Source organism: Akebia trifoliata, unplaced genomic scaffold (assembly GCF_017979445.1).
Source record: "Akebia trifoliata isolate Shusen 1 unplaced genomic scaffold, ASM1797944v1 Contig01333, whole genome shotgun sequence".
Classification (NCBI taxonomy): domain Eukaryota; kingdom Viridiplantae; phylum Streptophyta; class Magnoliopsida; order Ranunculales; family Lardizabalaceae; genus Akebia; species Akebia trifoliata.
In genome coordinates this window covers 10,148-33,678 of record NW_028237673.1, presented here as the reverse complement: position 1 = coordinate 33,678, position 23,531 = coordinate 10,148, and the positions used below count along the sequence as shown (strand labels likewise).

General features: G+C 37.8%; 1 pseudogene; it reads left to right on the top strand.

Moving 5' to 3' along the window:
* The first annotated feature begins 9,932 nt into the window (after positions 1-9,932).
* LOC147380527 (arabinogalactan protein 13 pseudogene) lies at positions 9,933-10,589 on the top strand (annotated as a pseudogene).
* The last annotated feature ends 12,942 nt before the right edge of the window (positions 10,590-23,531 follow it).

Below are 23,531 nucleotides of genomic sequence, written 5' to 3'. Positions count from 1 at the left end.
CACTTGCTCATCTTATCCGCCCCAATAGAAAAGGGGAGACATTGCACAACTGGAAAGAATTCCCATTAACTCTTGAGGAAATTAAGGCCTCAAAAAAAATGCCGTTAGGTGACATCAATTTACTTGAGGATCATAACGAGCCCTTGTCCTCGGGTAAAGACTGTTTTGAGGGCTCCCTATCTTTATTAACAAATTTGCATGATTGTTCTTCTTATTTCAAGATTCAAAAAATAACAAAAACAATAAATATTTCTCAAAAAACAAAAAAATCAAAAATTTCTCTAAAATCAAAAAATTAAAAAACTTTCAAAATTACAAAAAAATAGATATTTTCCAAAAAATAAAAAAAGAGTTTTTAAGGGATCTGTTTCCATCAAATAGGTACACATATGAAACATAATTTGAAAGGGACGAGTATGATTTCGATCTTGAACTCGACTTCAACCTCATGGGGATAGAAGAAGAGTCTAAGGACGAAATAGAATACCCACCCAAAGAAATCAAAGACTTAGTAGAACGTCACGAAAGAGGTGTTCACCCAAACATTGAGGACACAGATTCAATTAATCTTGGTACCAAAGAGGACCCACGAATCATCAAGATCGGAGTCTTGTTAACGTCACAACAAAAGAAAAAAATGGTCGAACTATTACAAAACTATCAGGACGTCTTCGCATGGTCATGCAGAGATATGCCTAGGTTAGATACAGATCTCGTTATACACAAGCTACTAATTATTTCCGGAAGCAAGCCAATAAAATAGAAACTGAGAAGATTAAAACTAGAATAGACCCTCAAGGTCAAAGACGAGGTCATGGATCAATTCGAAGCAGGATTTTCTGCAGTCTCTACGTATCTCGAATGGTTAGCTAACGTCGTCCCAGCACCTAAGAAAGACGAAAAAGTACGCATGTGTGTTGACTACCGAGACCTGAACAAAGCCAGTCCTAAGGATGATTTTCTACTTTCACACATCGACACTCTAGTCGATAGTACAGCAGAGCATGGCATGTTTTCGTTTATGGATGGGTTCTCAGGCTATAACCAGATAAAAATTACAAAAGAAGACCAAGAAAGTACTGCATTCATCACACCATGGGGTACTTTCTACTACAAAGTCATAATACTCAGCTTAACTACTTTACGACAAAGAAGGAAATGCTAGTAGTGGTCTATGCCGTTGAAAAATTTTATCCCTACCTTATAGGATTTAAAGTAGTGATCTACACAGACCACATAGCATTGAAGTACCTTCTATCAAAAAAAGATGTTAAAACAAGGCTAATCCGTTGGATTTTACTTCTACAAGAGTTCGATCTCAAGATCCGAAACAAAAAGGGGGTCGAAAATGTCGTAGTTGATCATTTGTCTAGGATACATAAGCCATCTGAGGAGTCCTTACCTATCTCTGAATCATTTCCCGATGAGCAGCTTATGCAAATCTCTTAAGCCAACGCTCCATGGTATGCGGACATTGTCAGCTACCTAGTTACAGGGCAATTTCCAGTTGAAATGAATAGCCAAGAGAAATTCCATCTTTTGTCGAAAACAAAATGGTATTTCTGGGATGAACCATACTTATTTAAGTATTGTCCCGATCAAATCATTAGACGTTGTATTCCAACTTGCGAGCAATTCAATATCCTAGATTTTTGCCATAATCATACCTGCAGAGGGCACTTCAGTGGTAAGAAGACCGTTATGAAAATCTTATAGTGCAATTTTTTTTTTGCCTAGTATTCTTCGTAATACCCACGAGTTTAGCAAATCTTGTGATAAATGTTAGAAATTAGGAAAAATCTCCAAAAGAAATAAAATGCCTCAAAATCCCATTCTGATCATCAAATTTTTTGGCGTGTGGGGTATAGACTTCATAGGACCCTTTCCTATCTCCTAGGGTTACCAATACATCCTAGTTACCGTTGACTACGTGTTAAAATGGGTCGAACTATGGCATGTAGAACTAACGATCATAAGGTTGTGATAAAATTCATCAAGGAGACGATCATTTTAAGATTCGGTACTCTACGAGCTATCATAAGTGATGGTGGCTCGCATTTTTTCAATAAGATCTTTGATGTGTTGATGAAGAAATATCTCATAACGCAAAAGGTTGTCACACCTTACCATCCACAAACAAGTGGGCAAGTGGAGTTTCTAACAGAGAAATATAGACTATCTTAGAAAAAATAGTTAATCCTTCAAGGAAAGATTGGTCTTTGAGATTAAGTGATTCCTCTGGGCCTATAGAACCGCATTCAAGACACCAATAGGGATGTTTGCCTACTGATTATTTTTTGACAAGACCTGTCATCTCCCTGTAGAACTCGAGCATTGTGCGTATTGGGCGATCAAGCGCCTCAACTTTGATGTTGAGAAAGTCGGTGAGAAGTGAAAGTTACAACTACACGAGTTAGAAAAGATTAGAAATGACTCATATGATTGTGCTAAAAGGTACAAAGAGTGTACCAAATTCTTTCCCGATAAGCACATTCTTAGGAGAAATTTCATTCTTAATCAAAGAGTTTGATTGTATGAACAGACTACACCTTTTTTTAGGAAAACTCAAGTCTTGATGGACTGGCCCATATATTATCCAAACAGTTTACCCCCATGGTGCTGTTGAAGTCCTTAATCCTAATGACGGATCTACTTTCAAAGTGAATAACCAACATCTCAAAACTTTTCTCGAGTATGTTCCGCAGGAGGAAATTCTTCTCCTTGCTGACCCCGTCTATCAAAATTAACTAAGTTTTCGTCTGGCTAAAGACATGAAACTTAACGTTTTTGGGAGGCAACCCACGTGATTCAGGTGACATTGTGTTAAATATCAATAGGACTATAGGGTATTTCTCAAGTACTATCTAACCCACTTCATTTCATTTTATCAATTTCAATTTTACCTTTGCATGTATATGTTGAAATATTGAGGACAATATAACGTTTAAGTTTGAGGGTGTATGGGTCGGATTTTCACTTATTATTTTCTTCTTTTATACCAAAAAAACATAAACATTTGAAAATTCTATAATAAAAAAATTGAAAAATATTTGATTGGTGACTTTGTTGTATTTAACTCAAAATCTTTACTTGTATTTTTAAGTACTTAGTTAAAAATATTTAATTAGTCTTTCATTGGAAGCTATGATCTGGAGTCCCCATTTGTGTTTTTCTTAAGCAAAAGTTAGAGCAAAATTACCTTTTAGTTTATAGTCACTTCTAATAAGGTTACGAAGAGTTTAGATTGTATTAAGAGAGTTTGTTACCATCTTTCTACCTAAAATTTAAGGAAAAACTGGGTTTGATAAACTTTGACTTCTTTGTTCAATTGGTTGGCTAATTAGAATAAAAATAAAATTGGGTTGTATACACCTCGTACATCAACCATTGAATTAGACTGGGTACCTTGAAAAGGGATGCCTATTTTTTTTTTTAAAGAATCAAAGATCCAAAAGTTTATGTAAAGTTTTAGTAGGGTGAAGGCCATCAAGTATAAAAATGTGAGTAAACTGGAATATCATAGATAAAGGTCCTTAGAGCTATTAAAGTGAATGTCCATACTTCTCACTACCACGGACAAGATGCTAAGTTTATAATAAATCCTAAGTTACTCAAACTATTTTTGAATAGTTAGAAGGTTGAAACTCATTCTAGGAAATCGAATCTCATAAATTTCTAAGTTAGAACCAATATCGCTCAAAGGTCAGTTTAAGTCTAAGTTTTGTCGTAGAGAAATAAGGGTTGGGACTCTATACCAAACATTACTTCCAATTGATAGACAAAACAGAAAAAAAAGACTTGTGCTTTTCAATATAAGTTTTGATTTTGATTATTTTTACTTCAAATTTATTTTCAATTTTATAGGTATATTTTCTACAAATTCTCACGAGTCAAACTTGTCTACTAAGGGGTAACCTAGCAGTTAAAGGGCTTGCTGCATTCACAAAATATAGTCGAGGTACCTCCGAAATGATAATTTTATTTTCTAAGGACTAGAAAAAAGGTAAGTTTTGGGGTATGATGAGTGTCTCGAAACACTGAATTATACGTACGTTTCACAAATATTTATCTTGATTTTTATCACTATTTTTCCGTATTATGGTAATAATCATGATAAGTCTCGAAACACCATGTTGCATGTTAATTAGGTTTAATTTTACACAAATAAATTTATTTACTAGATAAATCTAATTACATATGTTTCTTGTGTAGAAAATCAACATTTTGGAATCAAAATCTCAAGGCAAAAGCATTTGGGCCCACTTTAGAATGTCCTAATCCTTAACTCATGTTCTTCTTTTTTTGTCTTTTTGTACAAAGAAAAGTGGAGGCTACTTTTGGACTCTTCTACATATATTTTTCTCTATTAATAGAGCTTCAATCTCTAGAGAAAGGGCCCCCCTCTTGGTTATCTCATCAAAGACACCTTTAATCTAAGGCCTAAGCCTTTTCTCTTATATTTTTGTATTTTAATCTTTTAGTATTTTCTTTTTTACTAAATAATCTTGTAAGAAGTAGAAGAAGAAGAATTTATAAGTTTCTCCATGAAATGAAAAAAAGTTCTTTCATGTCTTATATTCCCTCTCTTGTAATAACATTAGGCTAAGCTCCCCTCCATTGGAGAGTGGAAAAGCCTAGAGCAAGTTTTTGTATTATTTTTAATTTCATACATTTCTTTTATCTAAAATGCTTATGAGTTTTCTTTAAGATTTCTTGTATATTTTATTTTTAATATAAATACTTTATGCTTATATTAGATCAAGATAAAGTATACTTAAACTAGATAATTGATAGTAGGAAGTTTTGTAGGAATTCTATTTTGTTTATATTTTCTCATTTGATTTCATTTACTAAACTTTTCAATCTAAAGAGCTAACATCAAGCCCTTATGATTGAGTTATAAAAATGCTAGAGACTAGGAATTGCTCATCAATATGTTCTAGGTAGATCCACCTTCAATGGTACTTTAATTTCATAAGTTTACTTACTTTTAACATCATTTACTTTAATTCATTTTCTAGCAATTTTTAATCTTCTTATAAGTTCAAAAATACAAAGTAAAATAGTTTTAATTCCTTTTAATTAATTTAAATTTTATCCTCTTAACTTTACTCTACTCCTTCTTTCCCTTGAGTTCGATCCCCTACTTACCCCACAAGTAAAGTAAAAGTAAGATTAATATTAACTATGGTGGGAAGAACAACAATATTCTCATCAAAACTTCTTTTTTTCTAGATCTAGATGTTTTATCAAATTTTAGGGTGTTTTTTTTTAAGGTTTTTTAAATGTTTATCAGGTTGAAAATTTGAGCTTGGGGGTTAAGAATGAATTAGGACCATAAATTTAGGATTTTAAGAAATATTTGGAGGATTTTTTACCTTGATTTTCTAGGATTTCTCTTGACCTATGAAATTAGATGGTGGAGGTTCCTTTTTAAAAAGTTTTATGATAAGATTAGGACTTGATTAGGTTTCTTAGAGATAAGGTCTATCTTTAATTAATTTGTTAAGTTGTTTAGATTATGATTCAACAAAGTTTTATTTGAATTTTAAAATTTTAAACTTACGTAGAATGGGATTTTTTTTTTAAATTTGAAAAATCCCCAATGGAGGGTTTTTTATTAAATTATTCTGAATTCTTTGGATCCCTAATGGAGGGTTCTTTATTAAATATCAAGTAGGCCCTACTTAAGTAAATGGGCCATCACTTAAAATTTGGCATGTAAGCTTAATTAATTGATTTTATTTTTTTAAAAATTTTAATTTTATTTATTAAGATTTCACTTTACGTTAATTAATATTTTAGTTACAAGTTTCAAAATTTTGAATTTTAGGATTGAAAAATTATTATTTTTCCCTTAAAAAGGACTTTTGCGTTAAGAAGTTGTTTTTTGACAATTTTGAATATTTTAGAATCAATTTTTTATAAGAAATTCAATGAGAGTATTGATTTGTGTCACTTATGCATTTTTGGCATGATATGATTGTGAATCCTATGAGGGGTATTTTCATAATTTTATCGAATTTTGTGAAAATTGGTGAAACGATTTATTTGATTTTAATTTGTTGTTTTATGTGATCGAAAGGATTTTTTTTAAGTGTAATGTAGGCTTTAGGAATGTTCTAACGTCAGGAGTATTTTGATAATTTGATCATTTCTTAGTAATTTTCTTGTAAAGCTTTTTTTATTTTAAAATGATAATTTCTATGTCTTGATTCATATTTTCCTAACATTGCATGGTTTCTAAAATTTGTTTATTTGAAATATCTCATCCGACCTTTGGAAACACATCTTGTAGTAACAACTAAAAACTTTAGAATATTCTTCCATCATTGGGAACTATCGCAACCGGGTTGGCAAGTTGATTAACTAGGCAAGTACAAAAATGGGGCGTCTACATTTTGATCCCTCCCACGACATCTACCTCAGTTGTTCATTATCCCTTATGACTGCTTGGTCCTAGTCTTTTTGACACTCGAGCCCCAACTACATCTCTTTTCCCATCTCTGTCAACAGACCTTACATTGTTTGAAATAGATTTGTGGGACGGGTAGAGGGTACTCTGCTTCTCAAGTTTCTTATCATTGTGTCCTCACCATGATTGTTGATTCTCATTGTATCATTTCCCATAGACGTCAAATTGTAGATGCAATTTTTTGCACTACCTTGGGATTCACAGTGGATGTTGATTATTTCACTTGCTTGTGCTCTTGGGCGTGCCTGCAAAAACACTTCTCTGATGCCAAGTCAGAACCTTAGTAAAGAAATTATAGTAACATTTTTAGGGGGAAAATTAAATACCTTTTAGGTGCATCTTGCCCATGTATTTATAAAGGTGAAACGACAAGAACCTTCCGATCTTGTTGCGAATTTCATTCTTATTGCAATTTGGAATTAGCTAGATTATAATGTATCTAACTCAATTTACGTCTTCATTCATTTCCTTATTTTAAGTTGACTCCTAATTTTTTGAATTTCCAACATATCATATCTTACCTAGATCCCTGGTATTTCGAGATCCATATTATGTGTTGCACTTGGTCCATTTTTTCTAGTTCAGAGACAAGAAGTGTCCATCCAATCTTCGAGATGGGATTATCCTCATCCTCTGTCCTCAGACTAGGCTTACTAGCTTCCTCTATGTTCTAACTCGATTTATTGGCATCGTGTACCATCGAATTCAGTTTATTGGCTAGGAGCTTTGTGAGTTTTGGTGAATCAAATTGAATTCCTTGGTGCCATCTTGTCATGATTTGATGCGTTTACAAAAATAATCCTCCGCAATTTATTTTGGGTCGATCTAAGGTGTTGATAATGAATGGCTACCAAACTTCCACATAAATTCATAATTTAAAATTAAAATTCAACTATGAAAAATTAACATTTTTGAAAGAATAATTTTCAAAGTTCATAGAATTTTTTCCTCTCCAACCTTAAAGCATTGGATCATGTTTTTTAATGTCATAAGGTGCCCAAGGACCACTAGTAAGTGTGAAATCCTTACTAACTTAGTAAGGCTAGGTGTCCTCTTATATAATTTACTCAAAAAAATAAGGGACAATGACCGGAAAGACCTATTTTTTGAAAATATGTACCAAAAAGTCCCTTCTAAAAAAATATGGACTCTTTAATACCTAATTTATCAAATATTAGTTTAAAAAGAATTTTTGAAGCAAAAATACCATAATTACCCTTTCAATGATTTTTAAAGTTTAAAGAAACATGTTTATTGAAAATATTTAAGCTACTCCTATATTTTATAATTAATGACGTGCCCCTTAACTATGGTCATCTCTTATAGATCAATAATAATAATAATAATAATAAAAACTTATGGTATTACCAAACCTAGTAATCCTTTTAAATCACATTGATGATGATGACTATACCAATCATGATGATGGAGATGAGTATGGTCATCATCAAACTGATTTGGTATATATATATTAGATGGGAGCGGTTCAGAGGCCCTAAAGTCTAACCAGCTTCTTGCCAAGTTTTTCTGTACGTTAGATCTCAACGCATCTCACGGTTTAGAGAGAGTACATGGTTTTAGGTTAAAAACTTATGTTTTTACAATCGGCCCCCTCTAACCATCTTTTCATTATGTTTTAAGTCCCTCTCTCTTAACAAATCCTTATCTTCTTCGAACTCTCTTCTTTGTTCAAAAACAGAATCGTTGTAGAGACCCTAAAGAATCCTTCTCTCTCTCTCTCTCTCTCTCTCTCTCTCTCTATATATATATATATATATATATATATATATATATATAATTATATATATGGAGGAGGGAGAGAGAGAGAGAGAAACCTTATAGATCTTCCAGTAATCTAAGTCGTTCCTTAGGCTTCCGAAAGATAAGGAAGAACGTCGACTAGAGGAAGAGCTATTGGGGGTGGAGATGGGACTGGTGGAGAAGTGACGATTGACGGCTAAATAGAGTTCGAGGGCAGGCAAAGTGTTGTAGAGGCCATGGCCATCCTCCTCATTGAAGCCGATGCCGAGTTCGATGCAACCTTTGAGCGTATTGAAGTCCTCATTCGTGACTGCTTCAGCTTCGAATGATTCGTTGAAGCCATTCTTCCTACGCTCCTGCGTCAGGATTTGGTGACGACGCTTCTCCCGTATGGCATCTCAAGGGGTCTCACACATCAACAATTGCTTTGATAGCCGCTTACGATTCTTGTACGATGGTCCAGCCAACACAAGCTGCTGCAACTGATCTCTTTCCGTCTCTGATTCGAAAGAAGAAGAATTTTTCATCTTCTCTTCATGTTTTGGTTTCTCATGGCTCATCGTGTTGAACAACCACCTAGGTAGATGGGTAGGTTTTCTGTTGATACATTTTCTTTGGACCAACCCCCACCGACTTATAACAATGCAATTTCCTTATGTCTTTAAAAAAGCAGAAGGATTGGGTGTGCCTATACTTCGGGAACTCCTTCCGCTCTCTACCAGACATTTTTAACTATGAATCTGAATCCTATGCACAATTTGAGAGAGAGAGAGAGAGAGAGTTCGAAGAAGAGGAGAGTTTCAGCAGTTCTGTGTTGTGAGGGAGAGAAATTTCGAAGAAGAGAAGGGTTTCAGTAGTTCTGTGTTGTGAGGGAGAGAGAATTCGAAGAAGATGAGAGTTTTGTGTAAGAAGAGGAGGGATTTAATAAAGAATAATAATATTTATTAGGGGGCTTTTTGTAAAAATGTAAGTTTTTAACTTAAAACCGTGTATTCTCTATGAATCGTGGGATGCGTTGAGATCTAATGTACAGAAAAACTTAGCAAGAAGCTAGTTAGACTTAGGACCTATGAATTGCTCTCATATTAGATTTATTAAAATATAATTTTAAAAATCGATTTGGACTGTTAATTGAATTGATTCAACTCAAACATTAGCAAGTCAACAGAAATGAGTCAAATAAAATTATATTAAATTAATTTTTAATAAATAAAATATTAATAATTATATAAATTTACTTGTCTAAATTAATGTTTTAGATCGAACCGTTTGTAATATTATTAAAATGGTATTAGAGACATCTTCCTTGAAAAGATTTTTAATAGATTAATATTTTATTAAGTAAGGACCAGCCGGTGCATATTCTCGCCAAAGAGCCCCCGTTAAAGTCATTTAAAAAATTATATTAAATTACTTGTCTAAATTATTATTTTTAGATCAAACACGTTGTAATATTATTATTAAAAGGGTATTAGGGACATCTTCGTTAAAAAGATTTTTAATAGATTAATGTTTTATTGAGGAACCAGTCGGTGCATAATCTCGACAAAGAGTCCCCCCATTAAAGTCATTAAAAAAAAACTCGGTTGTTAAATTGTAGTGACAACAAGTGGTTGAGGTGAATGAGTAATAACAGCTGTATGACAGTACAAGGCAGACACCCTGTCAACACGGGCAGAAAGAAAAGTACATCATTCAACGGTTGCCAAGGACAGGCTGCCCGTAATCTTCCCTTCGTATATAAAGTCTCTGACGTCTTCCACATCTTTCCCAGTGAGATTGTCTCTCCAGATTACAGAATCCAAATCCTCTGTTCATTAAAACTCATAAACAGGAATCGAAGAGTTTCATAATTCTCTACTTGTCTTTTCTTCTATTCGTCTATAATCAATTCTCAATTACAGAAATGGAAGGATTAAAGATGAGAATCTTTGCAGCAGTGATCGTCATGTTCATGGTGTTATCGGCCGTACAAAATGCTGCAGCTGCTGAGGCTCCCGCACCAAGCCCGACCTCGGATACGGTCGCATTTGTTCCAGCCGCCTTCGCTTCTTTGGCTGCAGTTGCTTTTGGATTTCTCTTCTAATTGACGACGTTAATAGAGATATACTTCTCTAATGGATGGATCTGTCTTCATGGAGACTTTGGAAGGCATTTTTATTTCTAATTGAGATTTGTTTTTGGGTGGTGTGCTTGATGTATATGATCTTATTATTAATGTAATTTTTGGCGTGAAGATTGGTTTATACTTATAGGGTCATAAATTTTTTTTTTTTTTTTTTTTGAAAGGTCAACAGGGTCTGGGTCTGGGTCTGCCTTGTCATAAAAGTTTAATAGATGTATTGTTGGTTGACGTTTTGATCTTCATTTGTATTATTGTGATAAAAAGCTCATTTTATTCCTGTTTATGATTTTTTTAATAATCTCTTATCTGTATATTGAATTCGTGATTTTATAAAGGACTTTTCTAGCGTCAACCCACGGTTGAGGTTTTACGATTTGAGGGGAAAAAAATGTAAAATTTCTTAGAGATTGATTCTGTTCTTCTAGGGATTAAAACACTTTTTCCTATCTAGGGATACATTTTTCTTGAAAATTCCCAACATCACAACGGTCATGTTGATGAGGCTAGCGTTTTTCTTCTACAATTGGTCCAAGGCCGATCTAGATTTTTAATGTGAATCGTTCATCTGGTCCGAGATGACTTGGTAATAAAAATCGCCTGCCTTAAGTGGGTTTTTTTTGTGTTAGACCTGTTATATCTATCTAAACATTAAACATTTAATTTAAAAACTTCCAAAAAAAAAAAAATTTATTCTGAAAATGGTAAACTACTATTTTCATAATTAAAACATTTTCATTAAATTCGGAAAAATTCATTATTTATAAGCAAAACATTTTTAACGGTTTTCCAGGGATTAAAACCGTTTAAAGTATTTACTATTTTTTAAAATAGTAATTTACTGTTTTCCAAATTAAACTAAATAAAGGTATGTTTGGTAACACTTCTGAAGTCTGAAATCTGGAATCTGAAATCTTATTCTGGAAAAGTTGTTTGTTTAATTTTTAATAGCTTCTGGTTATAAATAGAATTTTAAAACATAATGGTCATTTGACAGTATTACCCTTTTATAATTTTAATAAATTGTTAACCAAAAACATAACATATTATGCATAATGAAAACCATCCACATATTTAATTTCAATTCCTAACAAATAAATCACCCAAAAGTATTGTTTTTAAATTGAATTCATATTTGAGAAATTACATTCTAACAAAGTAATACTTAAACAATAAATAATCATTCATTTTCTAGTTGAATTGCAATTTGATCACGTAAGTGATCATATCAGCTTGTGCTTGCGATGAGAATATGTCATTATAACATGGTAGATCTTGTGACGGTTCGGATTTTACTAAAGAATTACTCTCTCTCGTTGACATCAACTTCATATTGTCGAAACAACTCATGGAGAGAAACATGACATAAAAAATTGTGTATTGCCATGCTAACACAATCCCTATGTCAGATTCTGAGGTATTAAGTAGCACCTCGAAATTTCGGCATAGTCTCATCTTTTATGTTAGCATTCTAAGACGATTCAACATGTACCTAATAAACAACATACAATCCTATATATACATACATACAAAGATAAATAACTAGCGAAAGCCTATATACATCTAATATCATACGAAAAATTAGAGTGCGGAAGAATAACTAGAATACATGATTATACAAATATTTCTCACTCTAACAAAAATCCTAACGCTCAGAACAAAATTTATTATACTCATTTACAAATCGACCCACTAGGGGTGTATAGCCCTAATACTCACCAGGTAACGGATTCTGGTCGTCTATCTGACCTACCAGATAGTTCTCACTAGTGTTCTACACCTGCTTCGCCAAGCTTCGGATCTGAAACTAAAAAAATGGAGAAGGAAATGGTGAGTAACAATGATTACCCAGTAGGAAATCAAATAATTTCTGCCAATAATCTCTCCTAACATGAAGAATAAACATACTAAATCATTTAAAATATACAAAATTTTACAGAAGAAACTACGATTAACTGGTACATATAGCAAGGGATGAGCAACTAAATATTTTTAAACTGACATTACATCAATCAACAATACTCACTATAACATTTTCTTTGTATACAAAATAATTGATCAAATGAAACATTAAACATGCATTTCATTTTAATATCAAAATAAGACAACATATACATAATACACAATGGTGGAGTATTGGAATTAGAGAGTTGGGATTCACGACTAGATCGCTCCTAGTCGGGACATGAATGTTACAATTCTTCTTCTTGGTTTTAGTTCCTGATTTTGTGGCTGGTCGCTGCATTTACCATGTTTGGTAGACCATTTATCCGGCTTAGACTGGCTGTTTGACGTGACCGTAAGCAATGGATCTCTTTTCGAAATGTCAGAACGTTAGACTACTATAGATTGTTAGTGATCACTGACTAATCATCTTCGTCTATGCCTATCAGGCGTACATATTGTAGACACCCAAATTTGATCGGGCCCTCGACGCAAAATGCCTCAAAAATCGTAAAAATCGAAATGGGCTCCGAAGCCCAAACCTACAAAAATCCAATAAATTTTGTCATCTTGTTTTCAATAAACGGCCCGGGGCTTTTCACGTGGCCTCACGGACCAAATCTCTTACCATCCTTCTATCCTTCTAACCCAACTCAACCAAGTCTAAGCCCAGTCAACCAAACCCAATTCTCTACCCAAGCCCAAATCATTCAACCCAAACCAATTCTCTACCCAAGCCAACATCACAACCAATCACCCAATATGACACATGTCATTATCCCCTTCCACTCCCTCATCCAACCAACCAACTCCATTACTTCCCCCCAAAAAATTAATTCAACCCATAACTCGACCCTAACCTATCATATCCATTCTCTCAAATCAAACCTTATAAACCTATCACCCTCCCCTAATCTACTCTCATCATTTTCCTACAAACCCATCTCTACAACCTACACCTACACCCATCCTCTCAAATCAAACACTCATCCTTTCCATCAACTCATCTCCACCCTTCATTTCCACCCACTTGACACATGTCATCATCTCCCTACCCTCCCAAAATATCATCAACCACCCTCTTAAATCCTCCATTCTCCTTAAACCAAACATCACCTAATCACAACCACCAATTAATTACTCCCTTTAAACAATCGAATCATCTCAACCACTCTCATCAATTCTCCTCCATCTAACACTCAACCCAAATGGGTTGAAAGATCCAACCCATTTGGGTTGTAAACAACCCATTTAACCCCCTTCCCTAATAACCCTCCAACCTCCATCAAATTACACCCACCCTTCTCTTAAACCCCATACCATTCCTATCACTTCTCAATCCTTCACCCACCCCATTATACCCCTAAAATACCCTCCAACTTCTATAAAAACCCATCCATTCTCCCCTCACAAGACCTAATGAAATTTGACAAAAACCTCTAAAAAACTACAACTCACCTCAACTCTCTACTCCTACTCTACTCTCAACACCCACTCTCAACTCTCTCAACTCTCAACTCTCAACCTTCTCTCCAACAAGTCAAGCAAGAAAAAGAAATCAAAGAAAGTCAAAGGAAGTCAAGGAAGGTCAAGGTGGGTTTGACAAAAGGATACCCCCCCAACTTCCCTATTCTACTCTCTCCTCTCCTTTCTCTACACATTTGCACACACCACTATGGTCTAATCACCAAGGGCCCCTCTTCATAAGGGTGCCTTCAATGATTTGAACCTATATCGAAAGCCCCTCACACTTGAGGGCACATATCAAATGTTTTTTTTTTTTAATTTCATTTTTTTTCTATTTCAAAAAAATCGAATCCGAGGTTAACACATTACGTGGATGGAGTAGGGTGCCTAACACCTTCCCTACTCCATAAATGGACCCCCTTACCTTTGAATCAAAGGTTGGACCGAATGTGCTCTATCCATACGTGAGTCATCAAACGTCTAAATGACATGCTTTTCAAAGAAAAATAATTTCGAGTGACCATTCACACCCCTTTCCGAATTTGAATGGTGGCGACTCCAAAACACCCCAAAGTGGAGGGATGTTTGAAGAATATTTGAAATCCCGTGTCCACAGCTTGGCGACTCCACTGGGGACTACGTACTAATGGGTCCAACCCTCTTCCTTGATTCAGTTATTTCAAAAAAAAAAATTGATGTTTGTTTTCCTTTTGTTTGTTCTCTTTTGATTTATCTACTAATGTTTGCCTTGTTTCTTTCTTTCCTTTTTATTTTCTTACAAGTTTCATATGGGAATGTTTGTAATATTTATTTACATGTACATTTTGCTTTATTTTTATTTTTGGACAAGGGATGTAAGGATGGATACACTTAAAATAAAAATGCACGCACATGCACATGCGATTCATACCCCTATGCACAAGCCACCCCCCTCCTCTTTAAACTTCTAACCCCGGATACCGGTACTCTCAAGCCCCCGAGATCGCTATTTTGGGTGGCTGGGAGGAGAACATCCACCACATTCACCAACCTAAGACATGTACACTTCGGTGTACATCGAGGTTTGAAGATTGGGTAGCCGAAAAACCACCTACAAACCGCATGCATCGAAGCGTAATTAATAGAAAAAGGACACTAAGGCTTACAAAACTAATTCCGTATCCATCCCATGTTCATATGTGATGTAATTTTTTTTAAGCCCGCGCGAAGGCAAGTTGTATAGATTTTAGGATTTTTATTTTTGTTCTCATTTATATGTCCCCCTAGGTAAAAGGGGGAAATCTGTTTTTTTTTTCATGTCATCATAGGCAAAAAAAAAAAAAGTGACATTTTTGTGGCCCAAGCCAAAAAACAGAGGCTATGTGCCTCAAAATCCAGAAAAAGGGCCAAATGGGATGAGGATAAAAAACAGAGCAAGGGTAGAAGGCCAGAAAAGGTTCTGGTCCGTGCTTGAAGCACAGACTCAAGAAATATTGTCAAGTCCGTGCTTAGAAAACAGACTGGGCAAAATTTTTCTAGGTCCGTGCATGAAGCACGGACTAGTGAAAGAAAAAATATATTTTTGATGTTCTGGTCCGTACTTGAAGCACGGACCAGCCAAAAAGTGTTAGGTCCGTGCATGAAGAACGGACCCCAAAAAAAAAAATTTTTTTTTTTTTTTTTAATATTTTGGTCCGTACTTGAAGCACGGACCAGCCAAAAAGTCTTAGGTCCGTACTTGAAAAACGGACCCTAAAAAAAAAAAATTTCTTTTTTTTTTGCTCATTTCGTTCCTTACGTCAGTCTTAACAACTTTTCTTCTTGAAGTTTTTTGAATTTTAAAGCTTGAAAATGATCAAATGATTAACTTTACTAGAAAACTCAGGGCCTACCACTTGTAATCGATCTCGCTCCAAACGGATTTTGCCCAACGTGGCTCACTATCGATCTCGATCATTATCAAACTTGTCCTTCATGAAGTATTCATTCCAAACTGGGTCCACGACCCAGATCCATATCAAACTAGGTCCACGACCCAGATCCATGTCCAACTGGGTTCCCAACCCAGCTCCATGTCCAACTGGGTCCACGACCCAGATCCATTTCCAACTGGGTCCACGACCCAGACCCATGTCAAACTGGGTCCACGACCCTGATCCAACCAAACTGGGTCCACGACCCAGATCCAATCGAACTGGGTCCACGACCCAGATCCATTTCCATCTAGGTCCCGACCTAGATCCATGTCCAACTGGGTTCCCAACCCAGGTCCAACCTAACTGGGTCCACGACCCAGATCCATGTCCAACTGGGTCCACAACCCAGATCCATTTCCAACTGGGCCCAAGACCCAGATCCAACCAAACTAGGTCCACGACCCAGACCCACTTCAACTGGGTCCACGACCCAGATCCATGTCAACTGGGCACGACCTAGATCCAATCAAACTGGGTCCACGACCCAGATCCATTTTAGCTGGGCATGAACTAGATCCACTTCAACTGGGTCCACGACCCAGATCCACTTCAACTGGGCACGAACCAGATCCAATCAAACTGGGTTCACGACCCCGATCCATTTCAACTGGGTCCACAACCCAGATCCACTTCAACCGGGTCTCTGATCCAGACCCATCTCAATTGGGTCCACAACCCAGACCAACCTCAATTGGGTCCATGACCCATATCCATTTCGAATCGGGTCCATGACCCATATCGAATCAAGTCCACGATCCATCTATGATCTAACAAAGATAACAACCGATCAATCAATTCAAATGCATGCAACTTTCTCTCAAAAAAAAAAAAAAACAAATAAAAGAATAAAAAAAGATTTTGGAAAGTACCAATTACAGTCCTTGATCAAAGTCGGTGCCTAGAAAGATCTTACCCTGTTGATACGAGGGGGATAGACTACGTCTATTCAGGGAACAAGGTGATTTAAGAGTGCCATTGTGCGCCGCCTCTTCCTTGGAGATCGGCTTGGCCGGCGATGATTTCATAGAACTGAATTGGAGGCTACCACAAACATGGGTTTTTCCAACTCGATTTATTTCAGAAACTACCATTTTAAAATACTTTACCGACTCTGTGTCGATGCCAGCTCCGTGCTGATGAAATTTCCTTTCAAAATGTTCTACTACCGACTCCGTGTCGATGCCAGCTCCGTGCTGATGAAATCTCTTTTTCAAAATGCTTTACCACCGGCTCCGTGTCGATGCCAGCTCCGTGCTGATGTAACTTATTTTTCAGAATACTTTACCGACTCCGTGTCGATGCCAGCTCCGTGCTGATGAAATTGCTTTTTCAAAACGATTTACCGACTCCGTGTCGATGTCAACTCCGTGCTGATGAAATTTCCTTTCAAAATGTTTTACCGACTCCGTGTCGATGCCAGCTCCGTGCTGATGTAATTTCTTTTCAAAATGTTTTACCGACTCCGTGTCGATACCAGCTCCGTACTGATGTAATCTCTTTTTTCCACTATTTTCCCGACTCCGTGTCGATGCCAGCTCCGTGCTGATGTAATTTTTTTTTCAATTGTTTTACCGACTCCGTGTCGATGCCAGCTCCGTGCTGATGTAATTTTCTTTTAAGTGCTTTACCGAACCGTGTCGATGCCAGCTCCGTGCTGATGTAATTTCTTTTCAAATGTCTTACCGACTCCGTGTCGATGCCAGCTCCGTGCTGAAGTAATTTCTTTTCAAACTGTTTTACCGACTCTATGTTGATGCCAGCTCCGTGCTGATGTAATTTCTTTTCAAACTGTTCTACCGACTCCGTGTCGATGCCAGCTCCGTGCTGATGTAATTTCTCTTCAAAATGTTCTTACGACTCCGTGTCGATGCCAGCTCCGTGCTGATGTAATTTATTTTCAAAATGTTTTACCGACTCCGTGTCGATGCCAGCTCCGTGCTGATGTAATTTCTTTTCAAAATGCTTTACCGACTCCGTGTCGATGCCAGCTCCGTGCTGATGACATTTCTCTTTCAAAATGTTTTACCGACTCCGTGTCAATGCCAGCTCCGTGCTGATGTAATTTCTTTTCAAAGCGTTTTACCGACTCCGTGTCGATGCCAGCTCTGTGCTGATGTAATTTCTCTTCAAAATGTTTTCCCGACTCTGTGTCAATGCCATCTCCGCTGTGCTGAGGTAACTTCTCTTCAAAATGTTTTACCGACTCCGCGTCGATGCCAGCTCCATGCTGATGCAACTTCGTTTCAAACTACCTTACGGACTCCGTGTCGATGCAGCTCCGTGCTGATGTAATTTCTTTTCAAATCATTTTACCAACTCCGTGTCGATGCCAGCTCCGTGCTGATGTAATTTCTTTTCAAAAAGTTTTATTCGACTCCGTGTCGATGCCAGCTCCGTGCTGATGTAATTTCTCTTCAAAATGTTTTTCCCGACTCCGTGTCGATGCCAGCTCCGTGCTGAGGTAACTTCTCTTCAAAATGTTTTATTACCGACTCCGCGTCGATGCCAGCTCCATGCTGATGCAACTTCGTTTCAAAATACCTTACCGACTCCGTGTCGATGCCAGCTACGTGCTGATGTAATTTTTTCTTTTCAAACCATTTTACCCCGACTCCGTGTCGATGCCAGCTCCGTGCTGATGTAATTTCTTTTCTAAATGTTTTATCGACTCCGTGTCAATGCCAGCTCCGTGCTGATGTAATTTCTCTTTAAAATGTTTTCCCGACTCCGTGTCGATGCCAGCTCTGTGCTGATGTAATTTATTTTCAAAATGCTTTACCGACTCCGTGTCGATGCCAGTTCCATGCTGATGCAACTTCGTTTCAAAATACCTTACCGACTCCGTGTCGATGCCAGCTCCGTGCTGATGTAATTTCTTTTCAAACCATTTTACCGACTCCGTGTCGATGCCAGCTCGTGCTGATGTAATTTCTTTTCAAACCATTTTACCGACTCCGTGTCGATGCCAGCTCCGTGCTGATGTAATTTCTCTTCAAACTATTTTACCGACTCCGCGTCGATTCCAGCTCCATGTTGATGCAACTTCGTTTCAAAATACCTTACCGACTCCGTGTCAATGCCAGCTCCGTGCTGATGTAATTTCTTTTCAAACCATTTTACCGACTCTGTGTCGATGCCAGCTCCGTGCTGATGTAATTTCTTTTCAAAATGCTTTACCGACTTCGTGTCAATGCCAGCTCCGTGCTGATGTAATTTCTTTTCAAAATACTTTACCGACTCCGTGTCGATGCCAGCTTCGTGCTGATGACATTTTCTTTTCAAAATGTTACCTACTCCATGTCGATGCCAGCTCCGTGCTGATGTAATTTCTTTTAAAAACGTTTTAAAACCTTTACCGACTCCGTGTCGATGCCAGCTCCGTCTGATGTAATTTCTTTTCAAAATGTTTTACCGACTCCGTGTCGATGCCAGGCTCCGTCTGATGTAATTTCTTTTAAAAATGTTTTACCGACTTCGTGTCGATGCCAGCTCCGTGCTGATGTAATTTCTTTTCAAAATGTTCTTCCGACTCCGTGTCAATGCCAGTCCCGTGCTGATGTAATTTATTTTCAAACTGTTCTACCGACTCCGTGTCGATGCCAGCTTCGTGCTGATGTAATTTCTCTTCAAAATGTTCTTCCGACTCCGTGTCGATGCTAGCTCCGTGCTGATGTAATTTCTTTTCAAAATGTTCTTCCGACTCCGTGTCGATGCCAGCTCCGTGCTGATGTAAGTTCTTTTCAACTGTTTTACCGACTCCGTGTCGATGCCAGCTCCGTGCTGATGACATTTCGTTTTCAAAATGTTTTACCGGCCCCATGCCGATGCCAGCTTCGTGCTTATGTAATTCTTTTCTCTCAAACGATCTAGCACCATGTTGGCGAACCACCGATCAAATCACCCAACACATCACTTTCACATCTCATCCACCCCCTCAAAGAAGGGGAAATTCTGAACAATTGGGAAGAGTTCCCTCTAACCCTTGAGGCTACCATAGCCTCAAAAAAAAAACGTCGTTAGGCGACATCAGTTTGCCCAAGGATCATAACGAGCCCTCGTCCTCGGGTAAAGACGGTTTTGAGGGCTCCCTATCTTTACTAATGCATGATTGTTCTTCTTATTTCAGATGTCCGGAAGATAGCACTCAAAAACCAAAAACATCAAAAATTCTTCAAAAACCAAAAAAATCAAAAAGTCTTCAAAAAAGAAAAAAATAAAAAAGCTTTCAAAATCTCAAAAAAATTGATATATTCCAAAAACCCAAAAAAGAGTTTTATCAGAATTTAAGGGGTTTGTCTCAATCGGATGGCCTTTGGACAGAACAGAATATGAAAAGGACGAGTATGACTTTGATCTCGAACTCGACTTCGATCTCATGGGAATTGAGGAAGAGTCTGAGGACGAAGTAGAATACCCTCCTAAAGAAATCAATGACCTGTTAGAACGACATGAAAAAGGTGTTCAGCCAAATATTGAGGATATAACTCGGTCAATCTCGGCACTGAAGATGACCCACGTGTTGTGAAAATCGGAGCCTTGTTAACCCCTCAGCAAAAAGAAGAAATGATCGAACTATTGCGTAATTATCAAGACATCTTCGCCTGGTCCTACAAAGATATGCCTGGTTTGGACACAGATCTCGTTGTTCACAAATTGCCATCGCTCCTGGGAGCAAGCCGATCAAGCAAAAATTGAGAAGACTTAAGCTAGAATGTACACTCAAAGTCAAAGACGAAGAGTTATGAAACAGTTTCAAGTAGGATTTCTCGCGGTCTCCACATACCCTGAATGGCTAGCCAATGTCGTTCCGGTACCAAAGAAGGACGGGAAAGTACGAATGTGTGTCGACTATCGGGATTTGAACAAGCCAGTCCTAAGGACGATTTTCCATTACCTCACATCGACACTCTAGTCGATAGCACAGCGGGGCATGGTATGTTCTCATTCATGGATGGTTTCTCCGGATATAATCAGATAAAATGGCAGAAGAAGACCAAGAGAAAACAGCATTCATACACCCTGGGGCACTTTTCATTACAAAGTCATGCCATTCGGACTTAAAAACGCAGGGGCAACCTATCAACGTGCAATGACGGCTTTATTCCACGATATGATCCACAAGGAAATGGAAGTCTACGTAGATGACATGATCACTAAATCAGGTATAGAAGAAGACCATCTGATAAATCTCAAGAAATTGTTCGACAGGCTAAGAAAGTACAGCTTAAGGCTCAATCCAGCAAAGTGTGTCTTCGGGACAACATCAGGCAAACTATTGGGCTTTATCGTCAGTAGAAGAGGCATTGAGATAGATCCAGCAAAGACCAAATACATTCTTAAAATGAAAACACTGATATCAGAAAAGGATGTCCGAGCATTTCTGGGTAGAATACAATATATCAGCAGATTCATCGCACAACTCACGCCTATCTGTGAACCAGTATTTAAGCTGCTCAGAAAAGATATGCCAAAAGCATGGAACCAGGATTGTCAAGAAGCCTTCGACAAGATAAAGAAATATCTGCTCAATCCACCAGTTTTGGTTCCTCTTACACCAGGACGACCCTTACTGATGTACATCTCAGTGCAAGAAACGTCTATGGGCTGTGTACTGGGGCAACACGATGAGTCAGGTAGAAAAGAGCAAGCCATTTACTATCTCAGCAAGAAATTTACTGATTATGAGGCAAAGTATTCGGCACTCGAGAAGACTTGCTGCGCACTGGTATGGGCATCTCAACGACTACGCCACTATCTCCTCAGCTACTTGACTATGCTCATCGCTCGAATGGACCCTCTCAAGTATCTCTTCGAAAAGCCAACACTAACGGGTCGTACTGCGAAATGGCAATTACTATTATCTGAGTTTGACATCACCTATGTCACTCAAAAGGCCATCAAGGGGCAAGCCATCGCCGACCACTTAGCCGAGCATCCATTGCCTGATTACGAACCATTGAAGACAAACTTTCCTGATGAAGCCATATTGCTCACTGAGATTGAAGACGATGATGAAGAACCGGGCTGAAAATGTACTTTGACGGGGCAGCAAATGAAGGGAAACGGAATAGGGGCAGTCATGATCAAACCAGATGGGTCCCATGTGCCAATTGCAATCAGACTAAATTTCTAATGTTCTAACAACGAGGCTGAATACGAAGCGTGCATAGCAGGGTTAAAGGCAGCACTGGATCTCGAGGTAGATGAGATCGATGTTTTCAGAGATTCAAGCTTAGTGGTCTATCAGACAACTGGAGAATGGAAGACTCGAGAGCAAAGATTGATCCCTTACCATGAGTATCTAGAGGAACTAAGCTCACGCTTCGATAGAATCTCATTCACTTATATGCCGAGAGCCAAGAATCAATTTGCTGATGCACTAGCAACGCTCGTTTCTATGATCAGTATTCAGAGGACTTAGTCATTGACCCTATTGAGATTGGACTTCAAGACGAGCCAGCTTACTGCCTACCCGTCGAAGTTGAAGAATCTGAAGAAAAGCCTTGGTACTCAGACATCAAAGCCTATCTCGAAGATCGAACTCTCCCATCAGACGCAACGTCAATGATCGAAGGACTATTCAGAAGCTAGCAGGCCAATTCTTCCTAAGCAATGGCATTCTGTACAAGAAATCACATCATGAAGTCCTACTCCGATGTGTGGCAGAAATAGAAGCAAAACGACTGATCAAAACCGTGCATGGTGGAGTCTGCGGACCTCACATGAATGGTCACATGCTTGCTAAGAAGATCATGAGAATGGGATATTACTGGACAACAATGGAAAGTGATTGCTATCAACACGTCCGTAAATGCCATCTTTGCCAGATTTATGCCAGTAAGATCAACGCGCCACCTTCAGAGTTGCACAATATGACTACTCCTTGGCCCTTCTCACTTTGGGGCATGGACGTTATTGGACAGATTTCGCCAAAAGCTTCAAATGGGCACCGTTTTATCCTAGTCGCTATCGATTACTTTACGAAATGGGTAGAAGCAGCTTCTTATGCAAATGTCACCAAGAGCACTGTTCTGAAGTTTGTTAAGAACAATATCATTTGCAGATATGGGCTTCCCAGCGGGTTAGTGACAGACAACGCCAAGAACTTCAAAAATAAAGATATGATCAAGATGTGTGAGGACTTCCAGATCACTCATCACAACTCTGTACCTTATAGGCCCAAAATGAACGGAGTAGTTGAAGCCGCCAACAAGAATATCAAAAGAATCATCGAGAAAATGGCAGTCACTTACAAGGATTGGCACGACATGTTGCCTTTCGCCCTTCACGCTTATCGGACTTCATTTCGAACCTCAACTGGGGCAACTCTGTATTCATTGGTATATGGAATGGAAGCAGTCCTACCCGTCGAGGTTGAGATTCCTTCCCTCCGAATCTTAAAAGAAGCAGAGTTGGATGAAATGGAATGGGTTCAAACTCGATTTGATCAACTAAATCTGATTGAAGAAAAGCGCCTTGCAGCCATTTGCCACGGACAGATCTATCAAAAATGAATCGCACGGGCTTACAACAAGAAAGTCAAACCCCGGAATTTCTCACCAGGAGACCTTGTCTTGAAAAAGATTTTACCGATACAAGAAGATGCCAGGGGAAAATTCAGACCAAACTACGAGGGACCATTCATTGTGCAGAAGGTAATGACGAGAGGAGCTTTGATCCTTACAGAAATGGATGGACAAGTCTTCCCTCAGCCGATCAATGCTGACACCGTTAAAAAATACTACGCTTGAGATCTGATCCTGAGATGACGAAAGGCCATCTTTGCTGTCCCAAACAAACCATCTAA